The following is a 24348-nucleotide window of genomic DNA, read 5'->3' as shown; positions in this document are numbered from 1 at the left end:
ATCTATCTATCCATCTATCCATCCATCCATCCATCCATCCATCCATCCATCCATCCATCCATTTGTAGTTTTTCTGCTATAGGCTGCCCATGATCACTTGTAAGATGGGTGGCCAGATGAATTTGATAAATAAATAAATTAAAAAATAGTAAAAATGTGCTGAACACAAAACCTGTTATGTGTTTGGAGAAAATATATAGTAGATTATTATTTTTTCTCTGTGAAACATGAGTATCTTCATATGGTCTTCAATTAGCAATTCCCATTAGCAATTCATGGTTCAATTAAAAATACTGAAAAACAGATGTCAATGCACAACAGATACATTCTCAGAGGATATCCTGCTTTAGCACCACAGACTCTAAAGCATAAGATCTATTATATAGTGCCCCAAATATTTTGGGTGATGATTAGCTCTTAGAGTGAAGAAGCTAAGGTCAATTTCAGCATTTTAAGAAAACTCAGTCCACTGTGAAAAAAAAAACAAACATAGTGTCAAATATTGGGAAACATTGCAAAAGTAATACTGTGTGAGTTTTTCTGAGTATTTTGAGCACACATACACATACTTCAGTGTAGGGTGGTAAAATTAAACTTACTCTATATTATTATCATGATCTTCCAATTTCAGCGGAACATCATTAATACTTGACATCTATACCTGTTAGAATCAGAGTTGAACTTACTACTTGAAAGTGAAAATTAGATTACTTGGATGGATGTAATGAGTTCCAGAATATAAGTCAGTGGGGAAATCCTTCCTGATGTGGTATTTCAAATATTGGCACTGACTGCAGTATGTCTAAATGCTATCATTATTGAAATATAATATTTATTTGAAGTTTCATATTATGCTGTGAAATGTTGCAAGTTGTTGAAAAAATACTTCAGGTTCTCACCCAAAATGTTTTATAGGCTGGAGAAATGCAATTTTTTTAAAAAAAAAATCCTATTGTCTTGTTACTTTCCTCTTTCACCATCTTCTCTTTGATTGAATTCTTTATCTTTTATCATTCTAGGAATGATGCCTTCAGTGGAATAATAAGTATTTGGGATTTTTCAACTAAAATAGGCCAAAGTATTCTTCACATCCTTACTAAATCATCTCTTTATCTTGACAACGAAGAAAAATAAGAATGAACTAAAGGTAATTCTGATTGTCCTTGTTTTCTGGCTTTGTGGATTACAATTGTTGACAAACTGTTTGAACAAATGAAACATGACGTATGATAAGTTATAATTTTGATTCTCTTTAGCTTGGTCATGCAACTCAAAAAGCTTTACTTTTTTTTTTAAAAAAAGTTTTGTTTTAAAAGACTTTAAATAACCTATAACCTGTTTCAAAAGATGAAGAGTACTTTATTGGAATTTACATTAATATACCTTTTATTTAGTATATTTATATATGTAATAATATGTAAAGTATTATTATAAATATATAATATTGAGAATTCACAAGAGGCAATTAAACAAAATTATAACTATGTCTCATTAAAATTAATAGGACAGAAGTTTAATAAAGACCAATGGTCTTACTGATTTCAATCTGTCTTCTTACCAAATTACTTTATTCTTACAATCGAATAATGAATATTTTGAATCACAGTATAGGTAGTGCCCAAATTATGACTTTAATGGACATTACTCATTAAGTTGTAACTTGTAATGATCACAAATTGGGTCATCACCTGACCAGTTCTATATATGACTTTGTAGTGATAGTCAAATGCTGTGATTGCTAAGCAAATCCATAATTTGCTATCGGCCATTTTTTTCCCCCACAAAAGTAAATGCTGGTTTTTGGCAAAGACATTGTAAAAATCATGTAATGCAGAATGCTGCCAATAGTCATAAATGAGGCCTGGTTACTGAGCACCGAAAGCACATTTGGGGACCATTGGAATGTCAAATGCAGATTGTAAGTATCCCCAGTTAGATCCAATGTAACTTTGAACAGTTGCCAAGCTACTGGTCGTAAGCTGAGAAGTATCTGTATTAAATAAAACAGCATAGTTATTATAAGAATCATGTCTCAGACAATTGATAGATTGAACTGAGGGTCAGTTCATTTTTTGTTTTTCCCTTACTATTGCTGGTGACTGCATCATTGAGAAGAATCGTGTCAATTGTGATCACCATGTAAACATAGGAACATTACAAATGAAAATACATAACTCCTTGCTTTTCAGTTCTTTAGACTATCTACTGCTCTTCTAATTCCACTTGTTTTTCATTTGAAAAACATGAAACTCATTGAAGCAGGTGTGCATAAGGCAAATAAACAACATGACAGTAGCTGCACCGGACACTTAAAATATTTTTCTCCACTTTTGAACAACACTTTTCCTTTTACTGTTCTTAACATACCAAAATTGCTTTGAGTTCTCTCAACATATCATGCAGTAGTTAACTGTCACATATTCAGTAGATAAAGCTTTTCTACAAAATTTTCCATTTCCAAATAAAAGATCTGACTGGTACTTTGAAATGACCAATTTTCCTTTGAATTTCTCTAGTAATGCGATTGACCAGATTAGAAATGCTTAAAAATCTCTGTCGCTTTATCTAAAGAGAAGTCCTTTATTTTATTTACTTTCATTAAAATCAAAGATACAGTGGTTATATATGGTCAGATGGATAAGGTTACTCAGACCCATCTCCCAGAAGGAGATCAAAAGGGATTCATAATAAAATAAAATAAATGATATAATCGATTTAGAATGAACTCTTTTGACAATGAAACCAATATAATAAATTGTCCTTGATGCTTGTAGTGTGGTTGATTTGCAGATTTTATGTCTTATAGTCACATCTATCATGACAAGCATCGTGTCAAAGAGATTTTTATTAAGCATTATGTATTGGATAGTCTATTTGAGACAGCAAGAGTCATAGCATTCCATATTTTTATTGTTCTCATATATTACTGTAATAATATTTCCTCCTTGATCACAAAAGCTATCACTAACAAACATTATAATTTTGACAAATGTTTTCTATGTACACAGATACCTTAAAGGAACAGCTAATCATGCGAAAACCCCAAACATGTCATATTTATCAAATATTTGGTTTAGGGAATTGATTGGATTTATTTTCTTCAAAGCAATGATTTATGTTTTATTAATCTAATGAATCAGTGTTTTCCTAGCTTTAATACACTTGCTATTTAAAGAGAAATTGCTTTTTAAACCTTCCAATTGGTCCTGTCCGCTGATACTAATGCAACAATAATATTTTTTAAAGTTAATATAGTTTTAGTGGATGGCAAGACATTGCATATAATCAAGGAAGAGGTTTCTCCAGGTTCATACATGCTATAATTCTTTACTATCTTTTCCATGCAAACATTTGCCCTAGAGGATATCAATAATTTTATAGTGCTTCTTCTGTAAAGATTCAACTAGTGCAAGTGAATTATGTCCTCATTTCTGTAAAGTAGGATGAACAACACTAATGTGATTTTGGACAGCAAATTCATTTGCAGAACACTAAATCCTTATCGTTTAGAAATACCTTCTGTGCAAACCTGGGGCAAATAAGAAAAGATGCAAATTGCATTTCTGATTTTAACTTTGACAGATAATATTTTTTCTTTGTAATATATACACATTTTAAGAAAATTGACATGGCCATTTCATAAAATAATGTAGGTTCTTTTTGGCATATAGTAAGGATTATACCTCTGCTTTGGAAATTACTTTTCTTGGTATCCCACTTCCATTTTCTAAACTAAAAATAACTACTATTGGAATATTATTAATCTTCTCTTTATAGCATGCAAAGATTTCTGACTTGTTTGAGTTAGTTTTCTGCCCTTGCCATAGATCTTAAAAAGGCCACTGGAGAAATAAAACTTTAATTTTAATGCAGATGCCTTTTCTCATTTTTTAAGGGAACATCTTTTTAGATGTTTAATACAATTTATGCATTCATTGTTTCTGTGTTTTCACATCATCTATGATATTCTGTGCTTGTACTTGAAGGCAGAGATAACCTGCTGGGGCTCTCAAACATGACTGACATATAGATAATTTATTTTGAACATTCATTAAACATGATATTACTGAAAAATCAAAGAAATCTTCAGAGCTGTGATGGACACATTTGCAGCATTCTGGAATCTTGGCAATTGAGCCAAATCGAAAAATCAAATAGTTTTTGATTTTACTATATGTTTAAACAGGAGGATCAGGACTGGGTATGTCAACAGTTCTATTTCTATGAAAAACATGATTCTTTTATTAATTATTTATGCTGAATTTAAGGTGTGAATGGAACACAAATAACATGAATGCTCTCACCACTTCAAATAATTTGGTGATGGTTCTGCAGGACTATGCAAATACATTATTCTCCCATAGATCCTGGCAGCTAAGAAAGATACTGCTTGGGTGGGGGGTTGGACTAGATGACCTACAAGGTCCCTCCCAACTCTTAATCTGTTAAACCATATGAAGAGAACTGTCCTTGTTGCAAATGGTGGCCTATCCTTGAATTAGATAAATTTTAACTATTTTTAAGAATGAGTTTTTGCTGAGAATAGAAAGAGTGGAAACATAATTGGAACCTTACTTGAAGCTTTTTAAAAAGAATATGTAAAACTTAATATAATTTTGAGTAAGTATGTTTTTTTCTTTCTTTCAGTAAATCTAGGAAAGTCAATGTGAAATCTTATCTGGCCCTATGCAGTACAGCTCATGATGATCATAGGCATTGAACAATTATGTACACAAAGCAAATTTGCCTGATTCTGCCCAACGTTAGATGAGAATTAATTAAAAAGTAACAGTATAGACATAGACATGGACACATAAAAAATTGGCACAAATAAAAGGATATAAATAGGCAAAACATAGCCATAAACACATAGAATGATTACATATAAATGGGGACAGTAATAAAAGGATTAGATGTGGATTAGAGAGACTAACAATAAGATCAGGTAGTGTTCCAGACATTTATTACTCTATTGCAGAAGTCATATTTCCTACAGTCAAGATTAGAGTGATTTACATTGAGTTTGAATTTATTGATAGCCCTTGTGTTATTACAGTTGAAATTAAAGTACTCATTTACAGGTAGAACGTTTTGCTAAATAATCTTATGAACTAAGCTTAGGTCGGAACGTAGATGGCATAATTCGAGGCTATCCAGATCTAAAATTTCAGAATGTTTGATTACTGGTTCTTCACCAGCCTGCGAAAAAAGAAATTCCCAGAGGGAATTCCCAGAAGTATAAAAATAATGATGTTATAAATATCCTATACAAATTGTCCTAAGCATAGTAGATATTTATTAGTAGAGGAATTACACAACTCAAAATATATGAGTACTACAAAAATAAAGTTTAGGCAGAGCTTTGGAATGGTGGACTTAGCCATTGATCAAGCTAACAGGATGATAGCATATAAGGAGTGTGCCAGGTGAAGGAGGAAGGAGCACCCAAATGCTTTGGCCCAAATTGTCACTCAAGATATTTATTATCATAGACCTTAGACTGGATGGATGACTCCTAAACATGTAAACCTATCTAAAAATAGACCAGCTAACAAATCGTAAATTGAGAATTGAGGGGCTGGAGATAAATCTCCTTAGCTGCCCTTGAACATCGAGAGTGACTCATAATGTGGTATCTAGGATTGATAAATGAAGTTAAATACATAATGTGTTTACAGAAATAATTATATATCTTTCTTACAAGAATATGGAGTATACAGTACCATGGCAACAAAACGAATTCTAATTCATTTGGGGAATATCTGTAGACAACATCCTTGGCAAATACAGGTCCTTGACTGACTGACTGACTGACTGACTGATTTATAAATAAAATGTATTGGCTGACCATCTAGGGTAACTCTGGGTGGCTTACAGTTACTTCTAAGCTAAAACGTAAAAAGTTAAAAAAAAACTTTAAAACCAAAGACACAGGGAGAGGGCAAAGCGGGGGGGGGGGGGGGAGAAGGAAGGTGAAATTGTTATTACTCAATCAACCACCTCCATTGCACTGTTCCCCTACTGGAGCCCCTAGCCGACTGTCAAAACCAGATCTTAAGGCCCTTAGGAAAAGATAGGAGGGTTTGGGACCAACTTCACATCGGGGGGCAAGATGTTCCATAGGGCAGGAGCAATAGCAGAGAAGGATCCCGCCAGCCAGAATAATCAGGTTGATGGGACCTGCAGCCTGCTTCCTCTGTCAGCACGAGTGGTATGGGCCAATCCCAGTGGGGTATCATGATACCTCAAGGAACCTGGACCCCTGCAATGAAGGACTTGAATTGCACCCAGAAGCAGACTGGTAACCAGTGAAGCTCACAGAGCAATGGTGTTACCGGGGCCATTCTGACTAGGGACTGAATGACTGAATGTCAGAGATTGACTTACAACCGTATGTTTAGTGATCATTTGAAGTTACAATGGCTTATAATTTCACATTTATGACCAGGGGTGCTATTCAGCAGGTTCTGACAGGTTCTGGAGAACCAGTAGCGGAAATTTTGAGTAGTTCGGAGAATACCACCACCGGCTGGCCCCAGAGTGGAGTGAGAATGAAGATTTTGCAGTATCCTTCCCCTGCCACGCCCACCAAGCCACACCACACCCACAGAACCAGTAGTAAAAAAAATTGAATTCCATCACTGCTTATGACCATTGCACATTTCATGTATCCACTGACTCACAGTAATGACCTCCCATATCTCCTACTTATAACGTTGGAAGAAGCTGATACAATACACTTGAGTCTGTTCCTATCCCTGGATTGATGAAACACAACTGTCTCTGTAATCAAAAAGCTAATATTTGTATTGTCTTTTTGCAGAGAGAGCCTTCAACCCTTTGACCTTTTCTGGAAACTCAGATTAAGGAAAAGTGATGTGAGCATATTTTCATGCCTCCCACTTCCAGTTTTAATAATAACTGAAACCTGGGAAAGTAAACCTTTAAAATAAAGCTGTTCTTATCAGTTGGCCTGAGTGTTTTCTGCACTGAAAATAGTAATTATGATTTGTTTGATTTTTGTGGATCATTTACACAAGTAATCCTTGACTAAAGTTTATTTAGTGAGAATTTGAAATAACAACAGCACTGAAAAAGTGACTTATAACTGGTTTTCACACTTATGACCATGGGTGAAATCTACTTACCCTTCTTATTGGTTCGGAAGCACACATATCACTTGCGTGCACAGACCTTCTGTGCATGCACAAAACCTTCTGCGCATGTACAGAAGGTAAAAAATACACTACTTCCTGGTTAAAATCAGGAAGTAATGACACCTGGGTAGGTGGGCAGAGCTTTGCTCTGCCATCGCTACCAGATCGCGAAACCACCGGCCAAGATGGCTACCGGACTCGGCGATCCAGCCCGATCCGGGAGCATTTCACCCCTGCTTATGACCATTGCAGCATCCCCAAGGTCATGTGATCAAAATTCAGATGCTGGGCAAGTGACTCATATTTATGATAGTTGCAGTGTCTCAAGGTCATGTGATCACCTTTTCTGACCTTCTGAGAAGCAAAGTCAACGGGGAAGCCATATTCATTTATCAACCCTGTTACTAACTTAACAAGCTGCAATGATTCACTTAACTGTGGCAAGAAAGGTAATACAATGGGGCAAAACTTACTTAACAAATGTCTCACTTTACAACTGAAATTTTGGGCTCAGTTGTGGTCATAAGTCAAGTACTATCCGTATTACAAGAAGCAACAGTTTCTCCACTGTTCTTATTGTTGAACAGAAAACTAAATAATTCCTACAATTATAATTCTTTTCTTAACTTGGCCTATAGTAGAAACTAAGCAATATTACCATTATTGCTTAGGATAGGAATTGGCAAATAGAGCTGCACAATTATGCTACTATACATTTCCTTTGGCTCACATACAGGAATGTGACACATTAACATGGCCATTGGAAAGAGTACTTTCCAACTCATGTAGCTTCATCATTATCCTTATAAATGACAACCTCTAACATACAGTAAATGTGTCAAGATAGAACTTAAGTTCTGAGATAAATCTTAGTATCTCTGTAAAAATAAATCATAGCATTTACTTAGAATTCTGATGTATGTATGTATGTACATATAAATCAGCCTATCTATCTATACCTATATTGTAAGCCATGGCAGCTCGGTGGTTAAAATGCAATATTGCAGGTTAATTCTGCCCACTGCCAGGGGTTCGATCTTGACTGGCTCAAAGTTGAGTCAGACTTCCATCCTTCCGATTTCAGTAAAATGAGGACCCAGATTCTTGGGGTCAATATGCTGACTTTGTAAACTGTTTAGAAAGGGCTGTAAAACATTGTGAAGCAATATATAAGTCTAAGTGTTACAGTATATCTCTTATCTCTATCTATATATCTACAACTATATATGTTCTGATACACACACATATACATACACTGTGTGTGTGTGTGTGTGTGTGTGTGTGTGTGTGTTATTTGGGCAAAGAAGAAAAATTATTGCTATGTTATTCCATCATTTCTTTTTGTAGCACCTCAGAATAATTGCATTTCCCCCGCCATTACAGGACATGAAGTTGCATTCCCAGTCTAATTTCAACCTAACATGTAATTGTTTTACTGAGTGATGTTCTAAGGTTATTTTAGAGTTCAGTTACTATTATAGCCATTTAGTTATTAATTAGCATTATAATAGAACAGAATAGAATTAATACTGAAATAAAGGTTTAAAAGTGTTACTACAATGAATAACTGCAAAATTTAATGGACTAATGTAAGTCTCAAAATAATGAGAAACGACAGTAATGCAAATGATTTGAAAAATGAAAAAAAAGTTATGTTTAAATTAATAAATAAAAAGCCTTGATAGTACTTTTTGTCCTTTTTTATGGAAGAGATTGTAATGATATGTAGGAATGACTTTGGGAGACAGAAGAAAGATCATGAAAAAGTTACCTCAGTCCACAGAAGGAAGGAAGGGGGGTGGGTTTCAGAAGGGACACTCCCTAGGTAAACAGAAACTAAAAGGAAGGGAGGGAGAAATACTTTCAGAATTGCAAGATTCTGTTAATGTAACTTTATGATAAATATTTTTATTGTTTTATATCACATATTCCATTTCTATGTTGAACAGTGTGTTTTCTAGGTGTCCAAGGTGTTAACATATAAACATCATCATCATCATCATTATAATCATATATTCATAAACATATATGCAATAATATCAATCATTTTTGAAAAGTATACTATCTTCCATTATAGTATCGATTATATAACCATCAAAATATTTACTCATCAGTTTTTCTTTCTCTTGTAGTCCGTATTTCAGATAAATCCACTCCTCTTACCTCAGTATCTGTCACTTAACTATTTATAGAATAGTGTCCATGTTATAAAATATTCCGAGTTTTCTTTTCCTTTGATTTTTAGGGTTAATGTTAATGTAACTTTAGATTAAAATAGAACTAGTATTCATTGTTGTGCTTCTTGTCTGGACTACCTTGAAGGGCTCAAAAAAAAAAATTGATCACCAAATTCACAGACTGGGTTCAGATATTGTGTTACGTAGTTGTTGGTTAACCAGGGTTCATTGATTTATTGGTCAGGGTGAGATTCAAACAATATGCTAATCGATAAAGTTACAGAGCCAGGTTCACATAACATGCCATGCTGCAGGCTGTATGTCTTGGTGGATATGTTAAAATTATCAATAATTTATTTATTTTAAAATCCCTTGATACAGAGTGTGATCAAACCATAAAAATAATCTGAAATGTTTAGTTTTATCATATAAATGGAAATATTGCAAGTGTGATTTTATATTTCCTTGTAATGTAATTTACTGTATCTGAAAAGTATGACAGAATAACATTTTTTTTCCTATTTAGAACAAAGATATATTAAGTATCAAATTTATTTGAAAGACGCCTGCGGGAACCTATTGTGAATGTTATGTTGATTTTTATTTGGAGGGAGTTTCTGGCTCTCTTCTACTTAAGCAAGTGTCACAAATATTGCTGGATTAGTATTGCATCCATAAAAAGGGAAACCCCTTTTTACGGGTTTCCCTTTTTATGGATGCAATACATAAAAAATTAGTGGCTATACTGACTTACACACCAGAATTTGAGAATTCAGCAGAATGTAGGAAGCCAGGAGTATTAACAGTGCTTCAGCCTTTGACTCCATCAATACATTTTTTAATCCAAGCTTTAGACTGAAGTTGTAAAAGACAAAGTGAAAAACTAAACACGTTGTCTGCCCTTAATGTCCTATTTAGCAACTGAAACTACAATTTGTGTTGAAAAAATAAGTTTGCGAATGATCCTTCAATATGTGATCCTTGTAGAATTCTCCCAATCCCAAAGATTGAGATTTGGGTGCCTCCAAACTAATAGGCATTTATGACTATCATTGTATTCCATAGCCATATGATCACCATTTGTGCAGTTAACAGCCAGCTTCTAACAAGCAGACTCCCTCGAGACGCCAGGAGTAAAATTGCAAGTTGCAGGCTTGTGATGCCTTGCTTAATTGACTGCATGGAAGTGTTTTCGTTGTGGTCATGTGATGCTTAATGACTGTGTCATTTAGCAACTAGATTACTTACATAAACACTTAACACCTGTGTTCTTTACACTTCTTAAAATACCTAAAGAAGTGTATATTATGTCATTGATTCAACTTTAAAATGCTGTCAGGATTGATCTGGGCCACTCTGAGACTTAACAGATCCTACCAACTTTTACCCAGGTGGAAGGAAATTGAAAGGCATAAATTGACAACAAATGTGTTTGTTTTCCCTTTCCTGTTTTGAAGGGAACTTCAGGGAAGTGTGCCAGACTTCTGAGATTAGAGTGAGAAATCACTCGATCCTGATGAAAATCTCCAGCTTTTAAAGTTTTAAAAGTGTTGTTTAAAGTAAAATTGCTGATTTCCTAGCAAGAATATTTAACATGCTTCAAATACAATTTACTGCTACAAAACTAAAAAAAAATAGTTAAGGCGACATCAGTTGTTTTAAAAATGAAAAACGAAACGGATTGTAATGCTTTTGTACAAATTTACAGTCTATCCACACCCAAAATTTACTGTTTGATATCATAAAGCTAGATATGGCAGCATACAAAATCAATACATGCCTAAATTTGAAACAGAATATATTAGGGCTGGAGAAAATGCTGAAGAGAGGAACTAAAATGAAAAGAGATCTCTTAAACATTTTTTTTTACAAGAAAAAGGCTAGAGCCGTTCTATATTCTTAGATTAGAATAAAGACAACTAGGAAGGGTCATGATCAAAATACATAAAATCAGGCATGATGGGAGGAAAGATATTAGGAAAAAAGTTTTTCCTCGGCTTCAATACATGAAGATTAGGAATTGTCCAATGATGCTTATTTGAAAGGAATAGAACAGACAACAAGAAAGTAAAGACCCAGCAATCCCAGGGGAAAAAAAAAATAAACCAGGAGGCACCTACAACACATAGTGTTGTAACTGCATCAACCACTATGTAGGACAAATAGGCACAAGACTTGCAGAACGCATCCAACTGGCAGTCAGAAGTCATGACAAATATTCTTTAATTTCACAGCATAGAGACAGATTTAACCATAGTTTCAGTTGGGAAAATGTGACCATCCTAGACCAGGCCAAGTCCAAAAATGCCAGGTTATTTCTAGAAGCCTGGCACTCTGACAAATCAGCCATCAATAGACACATAGACATTAACAACATCAATAGACTATGCAGAAAGACAATCAACCAGCCCAGGGGTGAAATCCAGCAGGTTCTGACAGGTTCTGGAGAACCGGTAGCGGAAATTTTGAGTAGTTCAGAAAACCAGCAAATGCCACCTCTGACAGGCCCCAGAGTGGGGAGGGAATGGAGATTTTGCAATATCCTTCCCTCAGGAGTGGGGAGGGAAGGGGGATTTTACAGTATTCTTCCTATCATGCCACCAAGCCATGCCCACCAAGCCACACCACGCCCAAGCCACACCCACAGAATCGGTAGTAAAAAAAATGGATTTCACCACTGAACCAGCCCCAAAGAGAAAAAGATTCCAGCACCTCTCAGATTAACTCCAAGGTCAACTTCAGACAAACAATCAAGTAAGCAATAGCCCAATCAAGAAACTGCCAAAGAGCCATCAGTAAACAGCCCAAACAAAGAATCTCTAAGGCCGCCTCCATCCACACAGGCAGGCAAGAAACCAGAATATAAACTGACAGCAAACAGCACTCCTTACTACCGTAGCACTGATGATGTTACCCACTTAGAGTAATGACATGTTTGCAAGAAAACAAGCAAGCTCAGAGAGCACCAAGGATCCCTCATTTCGACCCTGAGCTACAAATATTCTCTTTGTTGAAAAAAATAGTTTTTCTTAACTCAGTAGTTGTTAATTGGCTTTTGAAATTCATTGCATAAGAGGTGCATAATTTGGATGGCTTTAAAGCGGGTTTCAATAAATTCAGAGGGCAAGTCTATCATGCACTGTAGCATTATTCATAAAGACTTAATTTTATTGCAGGGTTGAAGACAGAATATCAGTTGATGCAGTTGATATTTAAGAATATCAATTGATATTTAAGAATATCAACCGATATTTAAGAATATCAACTGCAAACAAATAATTGTCATGTCTCCATTTCTGGCTGGCGAGGCATCTAGTTGGCCATGTTGTGAAACAAAATATTGGGTGTGATGAGCTTTGATCTGTTTCAGCGGTCTCCTTAAATTCCTTATGAATACTTCTTAAGTTATTAGGGTACCCCTCTGTTAAAAACAGCAGTAGCAGCAATCAGTCACCTCAGTGTTGCAAAGCTGTTAATTTTCTGTTCTTTATATTTGATTGCAAAGACGATAGTATTGCTTCTTTAAACAGTTGGTTATTTTTTAAAAATAGCAACAATTGAAATAAACTATCAATTTAACAAGCTGGAGTCTTACTATTTTAATCTTGTAAAATCAAGGAATATAACTTTATTTCAACAGTCCAGAATACATTTCAGGGGTGTTCTTCATATACCATCCTTGAAAAAAAATATAATTCACGATTGGGCCAAAATAAATTTTCTTTAAAACCACAGCAAATGTATAGTGGCTTTGTTATTGTTGAAATAAGATATACTTGAGCTAACTATGGCCAGACAGGTAAAGTTGCTCAAGAAATTCCATTGATTATGCCAAGTTCTAAATCATGTCCCTCAATAATACTTTCATTAAGTCTGGAAAATCTATATACAGTCCCACAGTTAGAAAATGTAATTCATAAGAATTATAATATATTTCTGTTTTTAGAGAATAAGGTCAAACTGAAAAACTGAGATGTCAAGAACACGTTAAGAAAAGTTTTGATCATGAAAATGTGAGATATCTGATAAAAAAGTAGTAATAGTTTGTCAAGAAATAAAATATGCAAATAAACAATCAGTTGTACTATGTAAGCAATTTTCATTTGGTAACTCAATATAGATCATTAAATACCTCTTAGGAAAACATCAATAGATACTAATCTACTTGTCAGCTGTCATGATTAATTCAATATTTTCAGTCTGTCAGTCTGTCTATCTATCTACCTACCTATCTATCTATCTATCTATCTATCTATCTATCTATCTATCTATCTATCTCTATCATAGATCTTAATGTTTGTGTAGATTTATCTTGAGAGCAGGGGTGAAATCCATTTACCTTTGCTACCGGTTCGCAAATGTGAGCATGTGTGCCTCCTCCACGCATGCGCAGAGCCTTCTGTGCATGTGCAGAGGGTAAAAACGGGATGTATTGACGTCCGGGAGGGTGATCAGAGCCTCTTGCCGCCGGTGCTACCGATTCACCCGAACCGGATAGAACCGGCTGAATTTCACCACTGCTTGAGAGATATATTCTTTGAAGTGGGAACATTTGCAGGCTTAAATGTCACAATTAAATCTTGATGTTTGACCAGCAATATGTTGATAGACAATGCAATTACCTTAGGCCTAGTATTATGTAAGCTTTTAAAGATGTTCCAGACGTTTGCATTCTTTTTTAGTAGTGATTTTTTAAATATATATTTTATTAAACAGCTTTTTTTTTTTAAAAAAAAAGAGATATTAACACTTTCTTCTTTTCAACAGTTTCGTGTCAGCAATCCATACTTACACATTTTCTCTCTGTTATCTTAATATATCTTTTATAACTATATTTCTAATATGTCATATATATACCATTATAATGTATTATATTATTCTAATTGTTTTATTTACATTTGACATAAATGTGTACCCAATTTCCTTTTTCAATTTTTATTTCTTCCCATTTCTTCCTATATTTCTCCACCTAATTCAACCATTATTTAGTCTTCCCTTGTCCTTCCCTTGTCCTTTTTTTTCCCTTTTCCTCCAACCATTTATACCATCACTCCCAGGCTAGGTAGTATTCTATATTTGCATTCTTAACAAGGCACAGTTTCTTAGTTTTCTTCAAGGGCAGTTTCTTGGTTTTCATAACCCTTTATCTGCAGGGTGTTCAGTATTCTACCACAGAGATTATATTGTGGCTATATCACTCATATCCAAGAATAGTATAGTATAGCCTTTATTGTCATTGTACATCATATATACAACGAAAGGTTGTAACTGGAGAAATACACACCAGACAATTAAGATCAACTGAATCTGGAGGAACTGCATGTTCAGCAGAAATACAATCCACCTATGGGAGACATAATTCCTAGACTCATGACCTTTTAGTCTCCATTTTATGAGGAATCACTTTCAGTTTATTAGCCCTCATCCATTCTACTGCATCAAACACTGGTCCAACACTACACTATCATTGTCAGACTCCATAGATCAAGGTTTACCTATACATCTTCAACCCTTAACTTTACAAAGCCTAACTAGAACCTAGACTCTTTTGGGTAATGTAATTTCTTCCAGACTACACATAGGGATAAAGAGACAATGAGGAAATAAGTCTCTGTGTTGGCCTCCTCAATCAGTACTACTGTCTTCCACAACACCACACAGTTCTCTTCCTTAGTTTCAGCACCATTTATTTTCAAGGAGTAAGGATTATCCCTTGATGTCAAGAGGCATTTGAAAATATAATTTTTTGTGAAGCCAAGCTCAAATGACTTCAAGTAAATTGATGTTTTAAAATCAAATCTTGTCTGACAGTATTTCTACCCCTGGTTCTTTTGAGAAGCTTTTTTTTTCAAACTTCACAGGTTTTTCAACCAAAGCTGTGGAGGTAAGCTATCTACTAATCAGGTTTGATACTGCTTATCTTCTGTGTATGGAAAATGTCAGGCAGATGCTTACAACTTCTAAGAGATCAGTCATTAAACCATCCTGTCAACCTCACTGTGTTTGATGTTGATACCTAAAATGGATAAAAATGGAATCAGTAGGTGATAGGCAAAACAAATGCATCTTATTCACATCCTTAGAAACTAAAGCTATTTAATATATCCTATTTTCCCCAAAATAAGGCATCCCCTGATAATAAGCCCAATCGGACTTTTGAGCACATGGCAATAAGGCCAAGTACTTATTTCAGGGTTCAAAAAAATATAAGACAGGCTCTTATTTTCGGGAAAACACGGTAACATTATATTAAATATATTGAAAATATATGTTTGAGAATGACTTTTGCTTTCTTGCATGTAAGCTTCCAATTAAGAAAAGTGAACATATAGCTAAGACTCTGATATTTTATTTTATTTTTCTTGCTATTTCAGTTACTTTTGATTTTTCCCTAGCACAGGCATGGAAAACAAGCTTCTTTTATAAAAAAAATATATATGCTACATTCTCTCTGTATGGAGAGGAAGGGAAAGAAAAAGAGAAAAAGCAAAAACTTCCCTACTTGCTAAAAAAAATAGTCCTATCATGATTATCAATGTGCTTTAGATTTCCTTGTGATTGTTACTTGAAACGTGGCTTGTGTCCTTTATATAAATAACTATTATTTTTGTAGCTTGAGAACTTATATTTCAAGGTTGTCACTTCAAATTCTGGAAAATATCTCAGGGCTGAAATAGGCATGACTTTAGGGAAGACCATTTCTCCATACATTTTCTGTTAGATTCCATCCAAGATGCTGAAACTAATATTTTATTACTTCTTCTGTCACTAGTATTGATGATATTGCAAAATCTGAAAGGGCCAACATGATGAAAATCTTGCTCCTATGATAAAATGAACAGCTACTAAAACACATTGCAAGTAGCTTTACGATTCTTAAGTAATAATAATAATTTATTAATTTAATAATACTTTAAAAACCTGAACCATATTATGTTTGAAATTTGGAGAATCAAATCATTCATCAGAATTCTCGCAAATGCTAATATAACGGCATTATCACTCTACTTGTTTTTCAGAAACTTTTGCTTCAATATTCTGTAAATAATATCACATTGTAATTTTATCCAAGTTACTTTACCCAAGTAAGTTAGTTACCATATATATTTTATGTTTATAAAAATTGTTTATTACTTTAGACAAATCTGAAATTTTCCTAATTGGATTGATTTCATTTAATTTATCTAGTATGTTTTTTGCAATCAGTGCAGAGTAAATAAATTACACAAAGTCTAGTTAAGATATCTTTATTGTGTTTATAGCTGGATTTTATCTATAGCTTGATTTTGTTGAATGGATTCAGTATTTCTGTTATTTTAAACTTGGTGATTATTTTGATTGTGTTTAATATTTTGCCAGTTCCAGCATGTTTTGCATAATAGGAAACTCCCACCTTGCAATCTGCAATTCATTCACTCACTCACTCACTCACTCACTCACTCACTCACTCACTCACTGACTGATATTTTTAGAAAGAGAAGGGTTAACTTTAGGTGAAGGACAAGTTGAAAATATTCAGTGTGTATTAGTTTCAAACTCTAAACGTGATACAAGTATATTCAAAAGACAGTATAATATTACAATATATTTTGGTTCCCAGAACTGAATTAGATTCATTAAATCTGCTTTGGATACCCTCTTCTACCCTACATTCATCTTTGCCTTTTGCATATCCACTCTAAAGACTTAGAGGTCCAAGTCTTAACAATGTAAGATGGGTTGATACTTATGTATAGTAAGCTGATAGGGTGGTGTTTAGCTGGATTGGTTTCATCCCTCTTCTATGGCCAGTAAGCCGGTCTCTATTCTGCAATATGCTAATGATGCTGTAATCATGTTTTTCAAGTACAGCTGTAATGCAACATTCATGCATTAGCACCCCACTGCCAATCTGCAACGCTAGAAATCAAGCATTTGAAAACCACGGTAGTTGTAATCAACTTGTGGTGTGCTAAATATTCCCATGTCTGAAAGAATCACGTTTTTCAGGTATATTGGCATCTTCTTGGAAGAAACAAATAATGTATGTCCAGGTTTATTTATTGTGAATTCATTCCCCAGTTTGTATCTTTCAAACCTTCAAGGTGGATCAGGTTAGGAAACCAAAGTTATGAATGTTAATACTTTCATTATAAGGTGACGCTGACAGAATCTTGAAAGTTTGAATATATTTCCTCCCTCCCTTCTTTTAACTTTGTGAGAACTAAGGAGGGTCATAGCTGAAACATTTTTTTTCCAAAATATATTTCTGCCTCAATTCAGATTTCTTTTATCTATCCATTGTCCTTCTGTTCCTCAAAGTTATTCTTTCTGCCCATTAGAGTATCCATGATATGCTTGGATGAAGCCTGCAAAGCAAAAAAAAAAAAAAAAGTATATATATACTGTACATAGGTAGTCCTTGCCTTACAACAGTTCATTTAGTTATAGTCCAAAGTTAAATTGGCACTGAAGAAAAGAGACTTATGACTATTTGTCATACTTATGATCAGTGGTGGGTTTCTACCGGTTCGCCCTGGTTTGGGTGAACCGGTAGCAGCAGTGGCAGGAGGCTCCACCCATCCGCCCAGACATCATCACGGACATTCTGTACATGCGAAGCAAGCACGCGCACATGCACGCTCACAGTTCCGAACTGGTAGTGAAGGTAACTGAAACCCACTACTGCTTATGACCATTGGAGCATCCTCAGAGTCATGTGATCAAAATTCAGATGCTTGGCAACTGATTAATATTTATGATGGTTGCAGTGTCCTGGAGTCATGTGATCCCATTTTGCAACCTTCTGGCAAGCAAAATCAATGGGGAAGTCAGATTCACTTAAGATTCACTTAATGTTACTAACTTAACAAGTACAGTTTTAACAATTATGGCAAGAAAAGTCAAAAAAATGGGGGAAAACTCACTTAGCAATAGAAATTTTGGGCTCAGTTGTGATTGTTGAGGACTACCTGTATAGACTTTATTAATACCTTTAAATAAGAGAATAAAAATTAACACAAGAATATAAAGGAAGGAAGAAAAAGAAAAAAAGAAAGAAATCAGGTCAAAAGCAAAAGGATACAACAAAAGAAGAAGCAGAGGAAAGAAATGAAGGTAAAACAAAAAAGCAACTTTTGATATTTTTCACTGCAGTTATAAGTACATTTTAATTTGTCTCACTAGAGTGATACCATATTACTCTCAGTTATCTAATTTAGCCAGTCTAATCATCAAAATCATAAATCAGAAGATCATTTTTTTTCATTTTTATGCAAAACTCCATGAGAGGTTTCAGTCATCAATAAATATAGATAATGTATTTTTCTAATTAAAGAAGTCAATTTATTTCATGCTACTTTGTCATCTTCAACCAATTTCTCCATAGTGAATCATAGTGTTGACTCTTTCCATCTGTTGCTACACTCAATATATATATCAAAATATATTGCCATGGCTTTTTTCCTAGCTGTTTATCCATTAAACCTAAAAGGAAAACTTCCGACATCAATTTTATTTATTTATTTATTTATTTATTTATTTATTTATTTATTTATTTATTATCAGATTTATTATCAGATTTATATACCGCCCTTCTCCTGGAAGACTTAGGGCGGTGCACAGCCAAAGTAAAAACATAAATACAAACATTAAAATATAGTTAAAAAGATATATATGCGTTTGGCCCCATAATTAAAAAACAATAACAAACCTATTAAAAACATTTAAAAATGTGTTAAGCCAGCCCGGCTTGCTGAAAAAGAAAGGTCTTCAGGGCATGGCAGAAGGCACCAAGGTCTTGGATTCTTCGTATCTCTGGGGGCAGCTGATTCCAGAGGGCAGGTGCCCCCACAGAAAAGGCCCTCCCCCTGGGGGCCACCAGTTTACATTGCTTGGCCGATGGCACCCTGAGGAGGCCCTCTCTGTGGGAGTGCACAGGTCGGTGGGAGGCCATTGGTAGCAGCAGGTGGTCTCGAAGATATTGAGGTCCTATGCCATGGAGCACTTTATGCACCAATAACTATAGATATCCATTTGCAAAACATTTTTCATGGTGAACAGTCTATATGCAAATAAATTATAAAATTTTAATATTTTTCAATACTTTCAGTGTTTTCATTGTACCAAATTTGAGTGCAATCCAAAAATTATAACTACACAGATATCAACGGATTACATTGGCTACTCTATCATTACATTATTTTTTACTTTTTTTGAGCAATTTCGTTATAGCTATCAGTTTTGCAATTCTTACTTATAACTGCAAAAAATAATGTTCATTTTTCCTTTTTGAGGGTGTCAAACTATAAATATTTCCAATTCCTCATATTTCAGTTTTTTTTTATATTGGTCATGTACTTGGTTTATTTCTACAATTTTTAAAATATTTTTCCAGCAGTTCATTTGTATAAGTTTTCTTGCTTCTACTACTTTCAGGATGTTTTCTTGCAAATTGCAACTGTTACTACTACTAGAATCACAACTACTGCTAATATCTTTTACTGTGGAGTCTTTGGTGCTCTCTGAGCTTGGGTGTTTGGAGATATTTCATTACCGGTCTAGTAACTTGTTCAGTGCTACTCTTCTATTGGCAATACCTTTTAAAATAATTGTTGTGGTCCGCTGGCGGCCTGCGGAGCTGGCAGCAAAGTCGGACAGTGAGGAGGCTGGGGAAGAATATAGGCCAGTCCTGGAGCCTGGGGAAGGCTCGGACAAGGGCTCTGAGTTGGAGGCAGAGATGGGGCCAGGGCCATTTGGGAGTTATGTGCTGACTCCAGAGCCTCCAGAGTCTGAAGTCAGTGAGGCAAAGGAACAGGGGGAGCCTGTTCTCAGTGCGTGCATGCACAGAGCTGCCAGAAGGCAAGAACAGTTAAGAAAAAAGGGGCAACTCAGGAGTAAGGCTTGGAGATGATAGGCCCCTCCTGTAAGACATAAAGGTGGAGTAAAGGGACATGAGCCTTTGCAGGAAGCAACTTTGTTTGTTCTGGTTGGTTTAAATTCTGAAGCTCCATTTCAACTCTGTACTCTGTGTGGCCTTGCAAAGCTAATTGCTAATTAGGTCTTTGGCAGCGTGTCAAGGGAAATAAAGGTGGGTGCCTATCAGCCTTATCCTGAAGGACTATGGCAGACTTCTGCTGAATTCTTTACAAACTATTTGTGACTCATTATGGCTGTGAATGAACAGAATTCACAGCTGTTGAAATAAAAAGAGGGTTTTTGGGACTAATTGTGTGCTTTTTACTGGCCCAGGAAGCCGAGGTCAGAACAATAACAAATGCATCCTTCCAATGAAAATGAAATTGGTACCAAATACTTCCCTGCTTGTTATATATTCTTTTGTTATTTTGATGTTCTGAAATCCTCTACCTGTATTAAATTATGAAAAATTGCACAGACAAAATGAGATTTGATTCACTTCATTCATGTTGTCAAAAGCTGTTTAGAAGCTTCCTAGGAATTTTAAATTTTACAAGGTTGCAGATACCTATATGTGGCTATGATGATTACTTTTGTGGCATAATGGAAGAAGAAGATAGATGACATTCTGTCTTTCTTTCCTCTTTGTAACTGAAAAATTGTTACGGTTTTTGGAAGAGTAAGAAAAGGAGAAAAATACAATCCTTGATTGTTATGAACAGAGGCATTGAATCAAGATCACGTGAAATATTAGCACCACTTTATAAATTCTTTAGTAAGACCACACCTAGAATACTGCATCCTGTTTTGGTCACCAATTACAAAAAAGATGTTGAGACTTTGGAAAAGTGCAAAGAGGAGCAATTAAAAGGCCTGGAGACAAAAATATATGAAGAACGGTTGCAAGAATTGGGTGTGGCTAGTCTAGAGAAAGGAAGGACTAGAGGTGACATGATAGTAGTATTCCAATATTTGAGGGGCTGCCACAAAGAAGAGGGGATCGACTTATTTTACAAAGCACCAGAAGGCAAGACAAGAAAAAATTGATGGAAACTAATCAAGGAGAGAAGCAACCTGGAGTGAAGGAGAAGCTTCCTAACAGTGAGAACAATTAACCAGTAGAAAAGCTTGCCATCAGAAGTTATAAGGTGCTTCATCATTTTAGAAAAGACTGGATAGCCACTTATCTGAAATGGTACAGGGTCTCTTGCTTGAGCAGGGAGTTGGACTAGAAGACCTCCAAGGTCCCTTCCAATTCTATTCTGATTGAGATAACACTTTCTTTCAGTAATGAGCATTACTAGAGCAACAGATTTGGTAGATGGGAGTGAGATATTTCTTTTCCATCACTGACTAAAAATTAAAGTGGGAGAAATTTTAGATGGCTGTTATGTTAACGTTGTGATTAGGATTTATATATTTATTTTTATAATATTTATTTTTAATATGGATTTTTAATTCTGTGTATTTATAATTGTTACATCTGTTGCTGTGTCCGATTTTTGTGCACCATCCAGAGTTGCCTTTGGTGAGATGGACAGCTATAAAATTTGATTAGATAGATAAATAAAGTTAGAATTTGAACTAAGAATCCTATTCTAAGCCCACTAGCCAGGCAATTTAGTGACATTTAATAACCTAACAATAATTGGATTTATACTGGCAATTAGAAGTCAGAGCTTTATAATATAATGCACAAAGAAGATAGACAAAGAAGCTTTTAATTTGGCTGAAAGGGAGTTGAACTGAAATTACACAAGAAACTTGGTAAGCCAGAAATAAACACTTTGGCCTATTTAAATAACTAAATGAGAAATAGAAAGAACCATCGAGATAAGTGTCATAAAGATTGAATATTTGCTGCCTTCAAATATAATATTATAATTCCCTGTCATCAACTAGCCTGAAAAGTCGAATCAGACTTGAATTCTACCAAAGTGGTTTTGACCCATAATAATAACAACAAAACGAGAAGAATATGGATCCTCCTTTGCAAATTTGCAATCTGGATTTTAATATAAAAAACATCATTGGAGAAATATAAATGTATAAATTGTAACTACAAGCACATTTTATTTTATGAGATTTATAGGAAAGTGAAAGCCCTGAAGGGCTAAAAGATTCTAAATGTTATTCTTATCATGTACATCTACATTAATCTTGCATTATTGTCTAGATTCTTAATTGACAAATATTTTCTTAAAATATGCAAACCCTGTGAAAGAATGCCTCAAGCTTCATAATTACTTGTTTTATTAAAGCATCCAAGATAAGAGCATAATATATCTGCTAAGAAATGTTTTACAGCTAATTATGCCCTTAAGAAGTGACATAGAGGTTTGCTGTAGTACACTGCAAGCAGTGGATTGTAATAAGCAGATGTATTATTATTATTATTTTTAATTTGTACATAAACATGTAAGCAAAAGACCTAGAATAAGTGGATTTGTGGTTTCAAGGCAACCACAGTAAATGCTGTGTAGGACACTGAGGAAATTCAAATAGAATTTGCTTTCAACAATATAACAAAACCCAGTTCCATTACATGGTTTCATTTCTTCCCAAAATATAAACAACTGTGCAATTTAAAGTTATAATTTAATATGGAAATTTATATGGAGTGCGTAGGAGGAAAGACGCATGCCAAAGAAAATGCCTGTGCTTTCTTCCTCTCCAAATTTCTTTTCAGGGCCCTGCTATTCCCTTATTTGGGATGCCAGGCCTTTAAAAAGAATCTGGCTGAAAGGCATAGGAAATACACTGTAGAAAATAATAGAAAATGTAGAGAGCTGAAGGAGATGCAGAAGAGAAACTTTGGTGGTGGTGGAGGAGGAGGAGGGGGAGGGGGAGGAAGATAGGAGAAACAAAAAGTTGAAGGGAGAGAGAGAGAGAAAGTAACTTGTTAAAACCATCCAGGAAACTGAAAGTTATTGCCACTGAAGAAGAATAGACCAAATTGCCTATAGTAGCCATTCCATTGATAAACAGTTACATAACCTAGAATCAAATCCTGTGTAAGATCCTTCTCATTGAGGAAAAAAATAACATAACTTCATTCATAATTCCAGTTGTTGGAAGACCCTGTTTTCTTTCATCGTTCTTCAGCCAACAACAAAGAATAAGACACTTCAGTGGATCAAAGATAATAGCCTAGTAACTTGATAAGGATGCTGATTACCAGAGTGGGGTCAGACTGCCATATTAGATACATACCCCCCTCCCCCCAAAAAAACTTCAGCACCAATAACTGAAGAACATTTATACAAATATGTACATTCATTTCATAAAAAGACAAGCTAATCTCCCACCCAAAAAAGGCAGTCAATTTATTATCCAGCTTTATAAGGGGTAGGAAGAATCTGAATCTGAACAGTTTTCATCCACAAAGTTAACAGGCATATAAAAACAAAAAGGCAGGATGCTAAAGAAAATAGAAAAGGCCTTTGAAGCTGGTAATAGAATCATTTCCATCAGTCTTAGGAAACAGGTAGTAAATAACACGGATTAATTAGAGCTTCCTGTGGCTGATACTTTTCTCCATACTTTTCCTCCTGAACTACTGCAATACCAATACTTAGAATATTGCATTCAGTTTGGTCGCCTCGATGTAAAAAAAGATGTGGAGATTCTAGATTCTAGAAAGAGTGCAGAGAAGAGCAACAAAGATTAGGGGACTGGAGGCTAAAACATATGAAGGAACTAGGTATGTCTAATTTAATGAAAAGGACTGGGGTGATATGATAGTAGTCTTCCAATATCTCAGGGGCTTCCACAAAGAAGAGGGAATCAAACTATTCTCCAAAGCACCTGAGAGTAGAACAAGAAGCAATGTATGGAAACTAATCAAGGAGAGAAGCAACTTAGAACTAAGGAGAAATTTCCTGACAGTTAGAACAATTAATCCGTGAAATAACTTGCCTGCAGAAGTTGTGAATGCTTCAACACCGAAAGTTTTTAAGATGTTGGATAACCATTTGTCTGAAGTGGTGTAGGGTTTCCTGCCTAAGCAGGAGGTTGGACTAGAAGACCTCCAAAGTCCCTTCCAACTCTGTTATTCTATTCTATTCTATTCTATTCTATTCTATTCTATTCTATTCTATTCTATTCTATTCTATTCC

The 24348-nt window shown here is 34.9% G+C and overlaps 1 protein-coding gene across 6 annotated transcripts in view; it reads left to right on the top strand.

Annotated features, from left to right (window-relative positions):
* PCDH15 (protocadherin related 15) overlaps nt 1–24348 on the top strand; it is a 716117-nt gene that overhangs the window by 186485 nt on the left and 505284 nt on the right. For all 6 annotated transcript variants that reach the window (XM_087871772.1, XM_060682279.2, XM_060682278.2 and 3 more), the window contains exon 3: nt 1020–1147. The gene's annotated coding sequence lies outside the window, so the exon portion shown is untranslated. The remainder of the gene's footprint in view (nt 1–1019; nt 1148–24348) is intronic.

Source organism: Pantherophis guttatus, chromosome 6 (assembly GCF_059756535.1).
Source record: "Pantherophis guttatus breed Tessera chromosome 6, ASM5975653v1, whole genome shotgun sequence".
Taxonomy (NCBI): Eukaryota; Metazoa; Chordata; class Lepidosauria; order Squamata; family Colubridae; genus Pantherophis; species Pantherophis guttatus.
Note: the sequence above shows the minus strand (reverse complement) of the source record. Positions and strands in the feature narration are given on the sequence as shown.